Raw genomic sequence first — 16,785 nt, 5'->3', positions numbered from 1 at the left:
CATCCGGCATAGTAAGCGAATTATCTGATTTCCCACAAGGAAGCGTTGTCGGTCCGCTATCGTTCCTTTTATACATTAATGACATTAGTTCTCAAGTTTCCAGTAAACTTCTTCTATTTGCTGACCATGCAGTGGTATATAGAACCATTATCTTATGACCTAAATACGATCCAAAAATGGTTTGGGACATGGGAGCTTGAATTAAATTTGAAGAAATATGTTTTGATGAATTTTTAGAGGAAATGTATTTCACCCGAAAACATTTAGAGTCCGCAGGAAGCTAAAATATCATAATATAAGGGATTTTCTTAATTAAAAAATATCAGATGCCGCATGTGGAAATAAAATGTCATATTCAAATCACTGAAAGTAATTAACTAGCATATTAACTCCAGGTTATTAACCATTTTCATGTTGTGAATAGGCCCATTTTTATGTTCCTATGATTTTGAAGGCGTAAGTCACTGGCAAAAATAATATTGGATTTCGAATTTTTCCCCTTCGGTGAAGTAATTTAGGCCGTGACATTATTTATCAACAAAAAAGTAATTTCATCTATTAATTATCATCTTAATTAATACATAAGAGTGTATTAGGTGTTTGCCGATACTGTAAGTATAGAATGAGTCTGACCGAGTTTTTAAGTAACGTCAGAACATTAAATATTAGCTTATTCAGCAAAAGTTGATGACTTGGCCCAAGAAAAGGACCAGTGTGACTTGATTTAAATGCAAGTTATGAAAGATGGTAAAGTACTAGAAGGAAAAAGCATTTGGAAAGAATAACATTATTGAATTTCGGGTGATTTCATACCTGGAGGACGTTCAGTGAGCCTACCATTTTTTATATTTCACCCCATTCTTTGTTGTTAACCTATACTCTCAGTTGGACCATCTGTCCGGTTTTTTGTGACAAAAATATTAATTAATCATGTATGGAATTTAAAATACTCAAAATTTTAAACGAAAAAAGACAGGTCAGTTTTTGTCCTCGTCCAGTAAGTAGAATGGGCAGGAACAATTTGTATGTTAAATAAAAATATTCAATTATAACCAATAGACGAAGCAAAGTAAAAACTCCTGTCATTTTTTTCTTTCAGTGCATAAACTGAAATGCAAATAAAATATTTCCAAAATGTTTGGAGAAACTTCGTGGCATTAATTCAACTAGTAGAGTCAAAAAATCGTACAACAGTCATTAAACTTCCTTTAGCAAATCAGGAATAAGACTCTTTTAATATCCTTCTTAAACTGTCATTTATCAATACGTCTCATATGAAATGTTCCTCTATAATGTAAGGAATAACAATGCAATAAGTTGTGTCTATGTAAACATAACTTGTGAGTGACTTGGAGCTTACACTTGTTAGCTGTTTGGTGCTCAAAAGCAAGCGTATATTTTGGTGAATCGGTGCTTATTGAAGTTAGTTCAAGAACAAAATGTGTGTCATAAGTAATAATGCTGGAAATCGTCCTCAAACTATCATTTTTTTATTTTGTTTTCTCGAAATTTAAAATCAAAGCCATAGTTATTAGCCCACATACCCTTGTAAGGAATATGGTAATTAGTGCTCATGGGCCCTCTAGGATATGATATTTGCTGATTCCAATGGAACTTTACTATTACGGAATAAAATTTAATCCAAAATCTTAATTCATGAAGTCTCAAATTATATACATCTGAAGCATTAAATCTCAGTTTTCTTCTAAATTACCTTTTTAGGATTATTCAGGTTGTTAAAGTAATTAGTCATCGTAAGCCATGAAAAGTTGGAAAGTATTATTTCAGAATTGAATGAATCCGATAATCTGACGTACCAGCACAGGGATTCATTCACGGATTTTAAAAAATCTTTCCTCTTTTTTCACTTCCACTCTTTTGAAAGACGCTAAGGTGCCTTGCAGGTATCGCAAAATTGAATAAAATGGGACCCACTGGAGAATAAGCAATCCTGTTTCCAAGTCGTTTTATGTTTTCCCGCGTCACTTTTGATCACGGATGAGCCCAACTGCTAGCTCCATCACTAGATCCAAACTTCCTTACCTCCCTTCACCGACTTCCCCTCCTAGGCAGAATCTCCCCCGTCTACACTCCCATCGTCATCACTCATTTCTCTTTCAATCACCATTGGCTATCAAAAGGAGTCTGGGAATTCGGAGGGAAAAGGAGGGCGTGTTGGAAAAACTACCCACGGCGGGAAAGACAAAAAAAAACGGAAGGGTTTCGTTTTTTTTGGATCAAGTGAGGGAAAGCTAGATAGAGGGGGACAATTCCCAAAGGAGTTGGGTGGTCTCTGAGTCCAGAATTCCAGCGGAGAGCGATTTTCCCGGCCGTTAGCGCGAATCGTTGGATGTTGGGGTGGGCTGGATGTGATCCTCGCTTGATCTCCGGGGAGTTTTTCTTAGAGGGAGTGGAAGGACAAGCGAAATAGGGGAAGGATGCAGAGGAGGGAGGAATCGGGATGTGGATGATGACCCTTCCCTCCTACCCTCCGACAACTTCGTCCCTCTCCTTCCTTTTTCCATTTTCCCATCCACCTGCCTTCCTTGCACCCGCATATATCTTTACCTTCCCGATTTCTTTTCTACTCGACCCTTCTTTGTTGGCTCGTGTAAGTCCAACTGTTATCTTCTCCTCACCGCCTCCTGACTCGACTCCCATGGCGCCCGTTGCTCTTCCTCTTCTTATTCCCCTATCTATTTAAGGAGAGAACGTTTTTCTATGTCCGGGATCGTTTTGTTGTCGTAGCATTTTTTTCCGATGTCCACCTGGGGCTGCATTTTGTTGATTGAAATGCTATCTTGAGAACCTCAGGTATTGTTATTGTTTAGATTATATCCATAAAAGTCGTTTTGCGTAATGAATAAGTACTTAGTCGAGCTATGATCATTACATTAAAACGTGATTCGAGCATAGCACAAAATTTAGACAAAAGGTTTTTAATTTGATTGTAGTGGAAAGTTACAACGAACTGTTTTCTGTACATTTTTTCATGAATTTACCACGAATTAAAATACCTTGATTTAAAATCAAGGGATTTTAATTCATGGTAAAAGCGTTTAACACTAAAATTCGTGCATAATAAGGTGTCTGGTTATCTATGCATCCCTAGTTTCACTTGCCTCTCCCTTTTGTTCTCGGTGATGTTTTCCGCTTTAATAATCTAATGATAAATTGCAGAAAATGTAATTTTTTATCGAGCGTATATTGTTGCCAGTCCGTAACATGAGTGAAATTTTCGTAAAACTTTTATTAGTCTTTGAAAGAAAATCGAACGAAACAAATTACTTTCCAATCAAAGGCAGGATGAATTTTACCGACAGAGTTTTCCAAATTAGCTATCCTGTTAGTAAAGGAGTCTTGTGAGATATCATGTAAATATATGCTATTGAAATATTTTCCCTTCTATTATCTCTTAATGAGATCTATCTAACCACTTTTACTCTGTACTTTATTCACCTCTCTCATTACTACAATCCCCCCGTTTTCTTCTTTCGCTTGCTGTTAATTCTCATTCCCCCTTCAATTCCGTTCATTTCCTTTACTCGTATATTTCTATACGATATGAATTGATGTCTTTTATCGTGCTCTGCCAACCGTTCTCTTTCCTTTTTCTTTGTTTTCCTTCTTCCACATCCTTTCAACTATCTCCCCCTACCGTCTTTATGAGCACATCAAACTCTTTTGCTGGTGTATTTACTTTATCTCCAATCCTCCGATTCCCAATATTTGTTTCATTGTTTTAATCCACCCTTATTTCTCTAGAAAAAAACAATGATCCGTTCCAGACTCGAGGCTTCAGCCTTCCTCTTATTCCGCAGCTATCCCCTTATTCCGCAGAAGTTTTTACCCTCCCAACCTTTCCCAAGCGCCCTCATGCGTGAACTTGAGCTGAGTCAAATGTTTTTTCAACGACTTTTTTTCCAATCAGCGTCGACCATTTGCAATATGTTTAATGCACATTTTGTCTACCTACATCATGTCATTATATTTTATCATCCTGGTTCCCATCACCTCTAACGTACTGGCTTCCCACCCTGAGGGCGCGGGTTCAAATCCCGGCGGTGTTGAATATTTTTCAGAGGTATCTCGATCCCTACTTGAGGTGCTTTGTGGAGGGCACTTTGAGTGAGTACGCCGTCCGTCGGATGGGACGTTAAACTGCGGACCCCTTGGCGCCTTTCGTAAAGAGTAGGCTAATGCCGACGCCGGGTTTCTCTCCACCCTTCATCCTTTCCTGTCCATCGCCTATGGCGCAAATGACCTTAGCTGTCGGTCGCCTCCCCTAAAAACTACTACTACCCCATCACCCTCGGATCAAATCTAGAACACATGCAATTTATGTGATTTTCTTCGGATAAAAATTGAAAGAAATGTTTGGAACGTCCGATTAAAATCTTTCTCCTCATAAAATTCACCTTTCTATCAATTTGTATGCTAAGCATCCGTCCAAATTCTGTTAGATTCTACTCTTGTAAGCATTATTTCCGTCGTCATTTCCCCCTCTTTCGTACGCATTAATAAGAGGCAAACTTGGCAAAACTTCCTCTAGAAGCCCGTATTTTGCCGATCAAGCTCATCTCACGAGAATCCATTGTGTCAATAAACTAGAAGATTTTCGCCCTCGGCTCATACTTCATGCGATACCTATTCAATTTTGTGAGTGCTTTACCGTTCTAGTGTTTCAGCACTTTTTTCTCATATCATTGATAATATTCTTTTTCAAATACTTATTGATTATTGGGTCTATATTTTTACGTTGCCAAAGGCAAAATAAATGTTTTACTGAATAAAAATGATGTTGTTACACAACCACTAGATAAAATACATTGAGCGCCTGTCCCAAATTTCGGTTAAATAAGTTATGTTTGCGCAATGTTAATTGTGATGTGTGCTACATTGAAACCATTTGCGCGAATTAATAATTCAAATGGGAACGATTTGGATAAAGCAAATACATTCAGCCCTTATATTTGCGATCTGAATTGGTTACTTTTACTAAATATTGAACAAATTTGTTTGAAAGTGATTTCTGGTGTGTCATCAGCTTTTTCGGACGTGTTGTGATATTTCCTTATTAATTCCCAGGTGTAAAGCCATCCGTACGTGATCAATGAATACTTTCGCCGAAACTAATATTTAAAATGAATGAAAATTACATTTATAAAAAATATCTTTTCCACGTGATTAAGTTTACCTATTTCAATATTCCCTGGCTTTTTGAAATAATGATGCATATCTTATTAACTTAGTAAAAATGTATTTACATAAATCGACAAAATATTAGGCAATTTTATAATATTGAAACTAGTCTATTTCTATGAAATTTACCTTTATTTAATTTTATTGAAAATTCATGGCAGTGCTTTGCACCGAAGAAAATGCTTTTCCATTTTGCAGCTATATGACCAACAATAGGGTCTCCGAGAAATATTATCTTGGGGTAACAAAATTTAGGGAATATCTCTGACGCATTTGTTGGAATAGGGAAGTGAAACTTTTCTGGTATAATTCTATTGCATCCGGAATTTATCAATACAATATTTAACCAAAGGCACGGTAGTCCTGCTATGAATAGTTGGCAGCAGTGAACAGTCTCCGCTGAAAATATTTCTTCAGCTGAGTGGAGTATTTTTGCTCTGTCGTGGTTTAAACCTATGCGATGAACTTCGTTTTCAACTTTTGCATAAAATTGTTGGCATCACTATTTTCAATAACCGAAATTCGATTGTTTTGTAACAAACCATTGATTCGTGAATTTTTAAGTGTGCGTCAGTAACGGTTTAGGTTGATAAATATTTGTATTCCTAAGAAAAATGTATTCACTTTAATGGTTGGAAAAGTTATTCCTAAATACAGAAGTGGAATAATAAAAGCAATGTTACCATTCCAATACTGATTCTGTCTGCTCTCATTGGCGCTGCACGGCAAAGTAGTGGGTAGAGCGATTGATTGACCGGAGGATCTCAGCAAAAGTCTATGATAAAGAGTTAGGAAAAGCTAGCTTAAAATACAAGCGCAATGCAACTTTCTGAGTATCAAATTTCCATAGGAAACCGCAGAGAGGAGAAAAACAATTGTACAATTGTGGTACGCCATTCGGCTTAATAGAGGCGAGCTCCACTCTAACCCATTCAGCCGACCGTATCCATTGCTATGTTAGTAGCCTCAGTATGCCTTATTGGCCATATGTCTGCATAACTTTTGTACCTTAAAGCAAAGTGCTCATTCACCATTAAAAGTTGAAAATGTCTAATTTGGTGAATCAATATGCAGAAGAGGATCTTTCTTATTATTTTAATAGGGGCGTTAGCCAGTTGCAGCTACCGAGTCAAAATTTCATTCTCAGTAAATATATGCAATTATTCTCTTTTATCGAATCACTCTTTCAATAGTTTCCCCACAATACATGTGAGAAGGAAGGAATGTATATCATATTCGCAATGCAGCCCTCCGTCTATCTTCATCCATTATCCATTTTCTCCAGTCACAACATTCGTCTTTAAGTCCTCACGCACTTTTCCGCTACGCTGAAGGACTCGTGCCCAGTCGGCCGAGACAATGCCCCCTTTCTTACCCAATCCACCCTCCTATTCACCCCTCCTATTCTCCCCTCTCTTCCAGCTTCCACTTCCGTGATTCACCTCCTCCATGTTTCTTTACCTCCTTATTCTCCATCATCATGCCGCTCCGTATTCTTCCCCTCTCGACTACGTTCTTCCCTCCCATTGCACTTCCTGCCATTTATTGCTATATTCCTTTTCGGGCGTTCTACGTTTCCTCTTGCGGATATTTCGCCTTTCATTGAGCACGTGAGCCTGTTTCATCTCGGGTCATTGTCCTTTTTGTAGAGACTCGCTGTTTCCTGTAAGCGTTACCTTTTATTAAGTTTACCTCTCTCATTCTACCTATTCCTCCTTAGGTCGTGGTTATTTCCGTCCCCTTCACCTCTCGTCCTTCTCTCTTCCATGTTACCTTTCTGTATTTTCATCTATTCTCATTAATTTTTTCCCTAGATTTTCTTCTCCGCGCTCCACCCTCCTCACCGTTACTAGACAGTTTTTCAATCCCTAAAACTTCGCCACCGTTCCACCGGGAGTGATTCCTCACCCATTTAGACCCCATAGTATTCTCTTCTTTTATGGATGCATGCATTACCTAACGCTTTTGGAGCTTTCACGGTCTCTCTCGCATGTAAGCGACGTAAAAGTAACATCTCTCCGCCTTTTCCCCAGAGGTGTTACGGCTGCTCTCCTCTCTGCTCATTCCCTTTCCCTTAGGCACCGCCATTTGCAGGTTACAGTCACGAGTCTTGCCACGGCACTCGTCTCCTCCCTATCGGCCGTAAATACGCTCTAGTACTCGCTTTTTTTATTTGCATTTCAGTATTCCATAAAATGTTCAACCGTGTTTTGTGTGAAATAGACCCATTCTAGAAAAATTTCAATATATTCCACAGCTGTTTTCTGCTTTTTTTACATGAGTATTCTATTATTGACCAAGTTGACCTTATTGATGAAGTGCTATCAACATGCCAACTAATAGTTTGTAGGTTAGAGTAACGACTCGGCCGTGGGGGTTGTAGAAACTGATGACTCAAACCCGGTGACATATGGCAAGTGAAGATTTACCTGGACCCACAGAAATGAGATTTTTCCCAAAGAGAAAGCAATAGTTGCTAAATTCCGTCAATCTTCAAGTGGCCGAGCACATTTAAGATGGCATTTCAAATGGATTGTGGGCAAATATTGAAGGGAGTCACGGCATTCATTTTCTCAATACTTTGACTCTGATGCTATTTTTCTGCGATTTTAGTCTCCAAATCATCATCACCACATTTCAATCATTCACAATGCATGTCACGAGTCATTTCACAATGCAACCCGAGAGAAGAAGAGAGAGAGGGTCTGAGCGCAGAAAACATGTTTCTCGTCTTCACTACCAAAGGCAATGAATGACTTCAGCGGGCCTGTTTTCCCTCGATAACCTTTTCAGCACCGTTCCTCCCCGCTGCCATTCCCGTGAGTGACTTTGGAGTCCCATGTATTTTTCACGTCCTCCCCTTTTTTTTACTTAAGTCCACCCTCCTCCCTTCTCTCCTATCTCTCCTTTCCGCGTATCCTTTCACTTTTACGCCATTTTTATCTTATCTACTCCCATGATTAGTTTCTGACTCGCTGTTCTCCAAACTCTCCTCTCCTCCCGAAGAGCCGTCTCGGTAACACCCTCATCCAAACCCCTCCACACTCGCTCTTTCTCATCTCTGCCTCTCGCCCATCCACCCTATACTTTCGATAGCCCCCACGATCTCTCCCTTCAGTCTCTCTCACACCGAGGTGAATGAATCCCTTCGCTTGTTTCTCCACAACTTCTCCGACTCGACTTGGAAATGAACGTGCGATGAGTTTTCCATTATGACGCAACCCGCCTCTTCTTCTCCCATCCCATCTCACCTCTCCATCCTCCCCCTTCTTCCCTCTCTCTCTCTCTCTCTCTCTCTTCCTCTCTTCCCTACCCCTCCCCCACCGTCCCCTTGCTCCCTCGTCTCAATCGACCCTTTTCGACCATTCGACCCTAATCGACCCTCTCCCCCAATCTCGTTTTAAAGCATTCCGTTCACTCCGTCCGAGGGGGAGACGCCTCCTTCACACTCTAAGTCTAGGTTAAATTTCCCGAGTAAGAAGTCTGTCTTCTCCCCTAGTCTGTCACTCCCCAGGGGTCTCTCTCTCTCTCTCTCTCTCTCTCTCTCTCTCTCTCTCTCTCTCTCTCTCTCTCTCTCTCTCTCTCTCTCTCTCTCTCTCTCTCTCTCCTTTCCTTCGGTCGAAATCCTCGACGTCTTCTCCTTAGCATTCCGGAATTCCATTTGGTGATTTTTCCCCCCTCCGAAGACACCAATTTATTTCCATCAGCTGAATCACTTCAAACTTCGTCAGATAAATCCATCTCCGCAGCCCCAACGCCCAAATTGCAAAGCCCTTCTCCCGGCCCTCGGATTTCGTCGCCTTAATTCTTCCATCCGTGCTCTCGTGACTCTCTTCATCTTATTCCATCCTCCTTTGCATTTCTGGTTCGCTTCTTTTCTAAGATTTTCCCCAGCGGCTTTCGCTCATTTTTCTTTCATCCAACAAAGGAGATTCTTCTTGCGTGTCCACGTGCACCTCTCTTACTCATAGACCTGGATATACCTTTATTTTTCCAAAACTTGGCATGGATTAAGTTTTGACGTCAATTTGTTCCTTAGTCTGTATATTCATTCCCTTATCGCTGCGAAATTACCTCGAGTGAAACATTTACTCTCAAATCTTCCTGGATGATCCACTAATCATTTATTATTTGAGACCGCATTAAACTGAGTTGATATTATTGTTTTGAGTACTAACAATTTCAATTTTTTTATATTTCATCACCCGTATTCCTAAAACTATTTAAGTCATAATATTGAAATAAAAATCACCGTCGTGGGTTATCAATCCGAGGATTAGTTTTTAGCGGCTCACCAATACTGTTCCCTGTAAATTTCTTTCTTCCCTAATAACTCTTTGGACCGAAATATTTCATCATCTTCTTCTACTGGTGCAGACAAAAATAATAACGTAACATGGTACCCGATTTTCCCATTTTTACCAAAAACAATTGTGATGGAATTTATACTAAATGCTTATAGAAAAGAGTAGTCAATAAAGAAAAATTTGAACCATGCGTTTCGCATTAACAATTCTATTCATTCTCTATTTATTTCTTATCATTAATTAATTTTAAAACGATCCCTTGGAATTTTTTTTAAATCTTGGTTTCATTCTTAATACTTGAAAAATGAATTCTCTCTCGAACTGAAAAACGTTCCCCGTGACGGTTTCCTCCCTCCTTTTACCAATTCAGTAATTCTGCCCTCCCGTCAAAGGCACACCTTGGGTCCATTCCTCTTCCGTGAGCCGCCTCTCACCCGAAAGAGACCATCTGCGTGAAAACTTGCCTCAGGTGTCAACGGAAAGCTCTGCGATCGGAGCTGTTGTGTGTACACGTCCACCGAGGGGAGCGAAAGGTAGAAGTGGAGAGCGGTCAGGTGGCCAGTCCAGATGCGGGCGGACACAATCGTGGGAAGGACACCGCGGCAGATGGCATTGGAGGGACAAAAAGAAGGAAAGGTAAGGATGGGAAACGAATGCACCCTGACACACAATTGGCCATTCCTCCCGACTTAACTCCCGCACTGGAGGAAAAAATCCGATACCGTTTCAAATCTTTTGGCATAATAAAACACAGATGGTTCACTTCCCCGAACCTTCTCTATAGACACCTCCATAGAATTAACACTCAGTGGCACCAAGATCAAATACAAATAGGATATTAACTACCTTATAGTGCACATTGACACCAAGCTGAAAATGTGCAGTCATGTCACGCAAGTCATTGGAAAAAATGCTGGAGCTAGTAGAAGGCTCATTACTTAAATTCACTAATGTTACGAGGGAAATGAAACTCATATTTTTATAACGATAGTAAATCAAATCATTACAATAACCACACTAGAATGAACAGGGTTACTAAATCGGTCAAGGTTGACACGCCAAGACTAATTTAAAACAGAACACCGAAATCAATCCTAGAGGCGCCACATGGTAACGTAGAAATGTATTAGAAGTAAAAAATTACTCCAACTTGAAGAGACTACAAAATAATATTTGAAAGATACTCTGAGACTATGAAGAGTAATCCGCATGAATCAATCCGATACTTAACAACTGACAAAGAATCCAACTGGAACGTGTTAGTTGCCCGTAGCATTCAACGACAGATTCGGCTTATCCCCCTTACTGGAGGTAGTATAAAGCTAAAAGCAATAGTAACTTTTAAAAAACAGGAAAGTTAGCTAGCTAAGGAGACTGTTTAGAGTCTGCCGAGGCAAATTAAAGAAACTTCCACATTGCTGAGCAAAAGACCGAGACGTGTTTTTAAATCCATCCGTACCTCTGTCCTCCTCTTTCTTCTTCTCTCTTTCTCTTTCCTTATATTTTCTGCTTATTATTGCTCCCGCCGTATTCTTATTTCGCACACACCGTGCTTGCACCTACACCGAATTTCTATTAAAAAAAGAAAGTATTACTTCGCGCTTACTTCTCTTCTCGCGCAGTTTCATCAATCGATTGATTTCTATACCTACGAGAGAGAAATGGATGTACGTATATATATATATATAGATATAGAAAGAGAGAGAGAGCGATCAAAAGGTTTCCTCGCGAAGCCGCTGATCATTCAGAATCGGACTCAAAGTCAATAGGGCCTAGAGGGAACTAGAGAGAGACAGACGGTGGAGGAGAAGAGAGGGGAAGGGAGAGGCGGAGAAAATGGGAAGCGGTGGGGTGGGCTCTTTTTCTCCGGAAGGAGAAGAGGGTGTGGCGGGGCGTGTGGAGTCTTGAGAGTTAGGGAAGCATAATGGGGAAATGCGGTTTCCGTTCATGAAATTTCATGTGCGCTGAGATTCTGTTGAATTGGAGAAGAAAAAAGTCCTGAATCGTTTTATATTATGCTGAGTTTAATGTGCAATGCAATTCGTAATAGCTTTCCATGTTTGTTTCCATTTTTATCCCCCTACATTTTTACTCATTTTTCTTAGATTACCTGGGAGATTTTTGGAAAAGATTCGGAGGAATTTTTGGGACAAGCCTTCTTGTCAATGAGTTCTCCTCTCCCCTTTAAGAATGGGATGTCTATGTAAACCTTAATTTTCATGGATGTTTCTAAGAACCTTGGTCTATTAGGAACCTTGAATAAGAAAAGGAACCTTGGTCTATTTCTTCGATATAAGAGCGTTTAAAGTATATTTCTTATTATGTCGGGCATAATAGTAAATTCGAGCGAGAAAGAGTAATATTATCACGGTTTTTAGTATTTGAAAACTAATTATATGCATCCAAACCATGGAAAGAGTGTTTAATATATGGGCATGTGAGTATCATGTTTCGCACGTTAACACAGTTTCACTTTACTTCCTTGTGTAGTTAAAATTAAATTACATCCCATAGAGTAAGCCTTCCTTCAAGAAATAGAAATCCTTTCCTCATCAGTTCTGCATAAAAGTTCAAGATAAGAAGTTTTTTTTCATGAATATCTCTCTTTTCTTGAATTAACTGATAAATGACAAGCTTTTTTGACGAATCAAATTCTCTCTGTTATTGTTCAGGTTGAAATAAAGGCTTATAAAATTTGGATCGTATGCAATCATTCAGTACCATTTTATGAAAATATATACGTCTGTGCCTAGTGTCCTAGTGAGACGGAAATTTGATGATTCATCCCTGTGGATTTGAAAGCTTTTGAGAAAAGTATTAATTTTGAATGTTTGGATTTTAGCGATGTTGTTTTTTGAAACAAATCCGAGTATGTACAAGTTTTCAAGTACAAATGTTCAGTGAATTTTATTTATTTATAAGCATAAAATATGTGCATATACATTTAGATTTAAAAATCCTTTCATTTAAAAAAGTCATTTAAGTTGCATTAGAGCACGAGGAGTAACCTTACCCCGTAATTAACTCCTATTCAGAGTACGAAATTAATCATCATACTCAAATAAAGGTGGCTGGGACCACTGGAATATTAAATTCTTAAGTGAAGTGAATATGTTTTCGAGGATCACATCTTTTCCTGTTTTCCGCTAAAATGCTAAAATATATGCGTGTACATTTGACTTTGAGTGTGTGTGTATATATATATACATATCGACGATATAGAAACACTCACACGAGCAGTATAAAATTTGGACGGCACAATAGAACACAAATAACATATATGACACTTAAAAGGACAATCACATTGTAGATTATTTGAGCTCTCGGACTTCTCCGAGGCCTTCTTCAAGAAAGAGTGTGTGTCCTTTTGAGTTTGAGTGAGTTTCTATTGTGCCGTCCAAATATTATATATATATACACACATATGTATATAAATATATATATATATACACATATATATAAATAGATGATTTCGTCGAAGTAAAACGGAAGTGAATAACAAACTTGGACAGCAACACAAAATTTTAAAACCACATAAAAAGATTGAAGACGGAGTGAATTCCGTCGAAATGATCATGAAATAATGTGTGAGTGATCTTTTTATGTGTTCTTATATTGTTTGTTGCTGTCCAAGTTTGTTTTATATATATATATATATATATATGTATACACGTAGTGTAGGTTTTTATGTAACCCTTTGCTGCTATTCTTAAGCCAGAAGGTGACGTTGGGGAGCTATTTCACCCACCACAAGAGAATTGGACAAGGATACCAGAGGGATAGTAGGAAAAGCAATCATACAGTTTCATAAAGGATACGAACAGTGCGTTTCGTGGCACGCATATCGATAAGAAAGAAATGAGTCACATAGCGAAATACACATTCAAACACGAAAACCCGCCAAATGGCCAACACGCATTCATTCGCATGGAAATAGTTATAAGGAAATGGGATAGGAACATATATAAAATACGAACATAGAAATTACCTGCAATATTGGTCTCTAAAACATTAACACAACTCTTTTCGATATTATTTGATCCCAGCCACCTTAATCGGGGTAAAAGAAGTCACTGAGTAACAGAGTGACTCTTTGTATCATGGTGAAGGTGGCTGGATCCACCAAAATATCAAAGTTAGTTGTGTTAATCTTTTTATTTTTTAAAATAATCAAATTCAAGTGTGCATTAAGAATAATTTAACTGTGTTAAGGTGCTATCTATACAATATAGTATTATTATTTTAGGTAATCATCCGGTTAAGATTGGTTTTGGGTGGATACAACTACCAAATAAATATTTTGTTTCTCCTAACGAAACACGACCCAACATCCCACTATTCAACAAGCACCTCTTCATTTCTTTATACTTCCATCCTCCCTTCATTCCGTCCAACATCCATATCCTATTTCTGCCCCTTCCTAGTTTGTCCCACATTCTCTCCCCTCTAACGCATTCTTTAACATCCCAGTGCCGATCAATATGCTTTACATCCATTTTTCCTGTCTCCCTATAATTTATCCCAACAATTCCCTTCCTCCCTCACCATACCCAGTACTTCCTCATTTGTTTGCAAACTTTCAATATCCTCGCACTGCGTCTTCCACCACGCTTCTTTTGCTCTATTTTTTACCCTTCTTCATATATTCTTTAACTCTTTTCACAAAACTCTCTATTAAAATTCATCCATTTCCTTCTCACACTTGTCTGTCTAATCATCTCATGCTTGATCCATGGTTCCCTTGTCATTTTTCTATTATAAGTTCATATAATTTCTTTTGTGGCTTTCGATATCCCTTTTATGATATTTTTCCATTTTTCTCCAATAGTACTCAGCTCCTTTCCCTCAATCATGATTTTCTCTTCGGGCCTGCTAATTCTTCTCCGTTGTTATTCCAGTTCATGCTTCAACATTCCATATCCTAACCCACCACCCCAGCCTTCTATTTTTGAATCAGACCCTAAACTTTATGATTACTAAACTGCGATAAGAGTCCGCAACCGCTCCCGGGACACCGTGCGATTGATCACGCTGTTCATAAATATTTGCCTCACCATAATATAATCTAACTGATACCCTTCAGAGTCCCCTGAAATCATAATCCCCCTCCTCATCATCATATTTTCCCTCGTTTACGGTCACAGTTCAATCCCTCATTATTGTTAAATTTTTCCCCGCAGGAACACATGCGATTATGTACTCTAACGAATCGTAAACCCTATCTACATCTTCCTCCCTATGATTGCTTGGTGGCATGTAGACATGGGCAATGACCAAATTCGTCAATTCTCCTTTTACCTCTACTAGCAATGTTCCATCCGTTGCTTGCTCTATGTTGACCATGCTTCTTCCTACCTTTTCATTCAATATTATGGCAACCCTCGCTAGCTCTCGTCCCCTTTGCTTTATATTACTCTATCACTCCAGTAATCCCCGTTATCCTACCATCTCACCTCGCAGAGCCTTAAAATATCTATGCTTCTTCTTTCCATCTCTCGCTTCAATATTCTCTAATTTTCCTGGGCTTAACATTGTCCTAACATTTCAAGTTCCTATTCCGACTGATTCGGTATTCTTCTTTAGAGACTTCTGTGCTGTTGCCGTGGGTTTCGTGATATGACGACCGAGGAAGCCTTGCCTCTCCCGCTGCCAGGCACGACACTCGTCCGATTCGGTCTGTTCTTATAGTTTCCAGGACTCATTTTCTCTACACTGTCCATCATGGCTATCTCGGGAAAAATAAATGAAGTGGTTCTCCGTTGCATTCCTCATATATAATACATGATATTATGTGTAAATAAAATATAATTCACATTATATGTATATAAAATATTGTATTAACATCAAATGCATACATATATTTACAGTATATAAGTTGACCGATGCAGAAAACATTTTTTTTAAATACATTCTCATATATATATATATATATATATATATATATATATATATATATATACACTCACTCATATTCACAGACACAGACTGACTAGTCAAAGTTATTCACCAGCAAAAAAGGTATCATGCATACCATATATGGCTAATTGAGTACCAGAAAAGCATTGACAACTTTAAATTATCTCTCAATCCGTTAAAATAATACGGAAATAATTGAGGCCAAGTTATTCAAGTTATTCATTAAGTTTGTCTTAGATACAAAAATACCTTGACAAAAACATTGCTTACCGTGAGCTCAGATTGCTGCTAAATTAATTCGTACCTTTCATTTTAAAATATTTATTTGTCCAAAGGATGCACTCTTTCTGATCTCTGATGAATATGTTTAGTTACTAGAAATTCATCAATATTTCGATAAACCTTCAAATGAAAAAGCTGTCTTACAACCAAAGGGATGACATTGTACACGGCACAGTTACAGGAAGCTAATCTTCCAATGGAGGGCATGACATGCCCGTCACTCAATGAGATATTCTCGCAGAGCTTCTAAGTTGCCAACTTGTCCCGGAGACGGCATAAATGACGCTGCGTTTCAGACCTCCGTCGCTACTGCCACATGTCTCCTCTCCTATCCTCCCGTGCTTCACTGAATGAATAGGAGACAGAGACAGCGGCGTTGCTCCAATATACCCCGGATAAAGACATCCGTCAGCCCACAAACCCACCCACACTCCTTGGGCACCTTTCTGTGTCCTCCCTCGCTTCATACGTTTAGGATAAGTGTTGACTCAATTTTGGCTGCACAGTTCAGCACTATAAATATTCTCTCTGTTAACCACATTTCCTCTACACTTTGGTACCATGAAAGTTAATTAAAATACACGATTTGAAAATAGAGCGTAATAACGGCTATAATGTGGTTTAATCCAATCAGTCATCCACATTTATTGCTCTAGATTATACTATTCAAACAAACGTGATATTTTAACCGTTTATTGGACATTTCTTAGTCTTCACAGAAAATCGAGAGTCACTAAATTTTGATAAGTGTCAAGTCTTAAATCGAAAATGATTTGACTTGAAATAAGATACCTCAGAAAGAATCTTCTAGTTTATTATACGCTTTCCCTTCATTCTCAATATTAATTTCACTCATTCCACCCTGTATCACAGTACAACATTCATTATGCTTCCAATAGACGCTCCGAGTACCTTCTGGTCTACTTCAATCTTACTCTGAATTTTGTTTTGCACACCCGTATACATTTATCGATCAATCCTCTCTCAATTTTCTTTCCTTCCAGATCAGCCCATCTCTAGTTCTTATGTTTGTTGTATTTTCTTCTCTCTTCGATTAGCCTTATTAATTAGTCACTAA

The sequence above is a fragment of the Hetaerina americana genome, unplaced genomic scaffold (assembly GCF_022747635.1).
Source record: "Hetaerina americana unplaced genomic scaffold, ioHetAmer1.1.p SCAF_3, whole genome shotgun sequence".
NCBI classification, from domain to species: Eukaryota; Metazoa; Arthropoda; class Insecta; order Odonata; family Calopterygidae; genus Hetaerina; species Hetaerina americana.
This window is presented reverse-complemented; position numbering follows the sequence as displayed.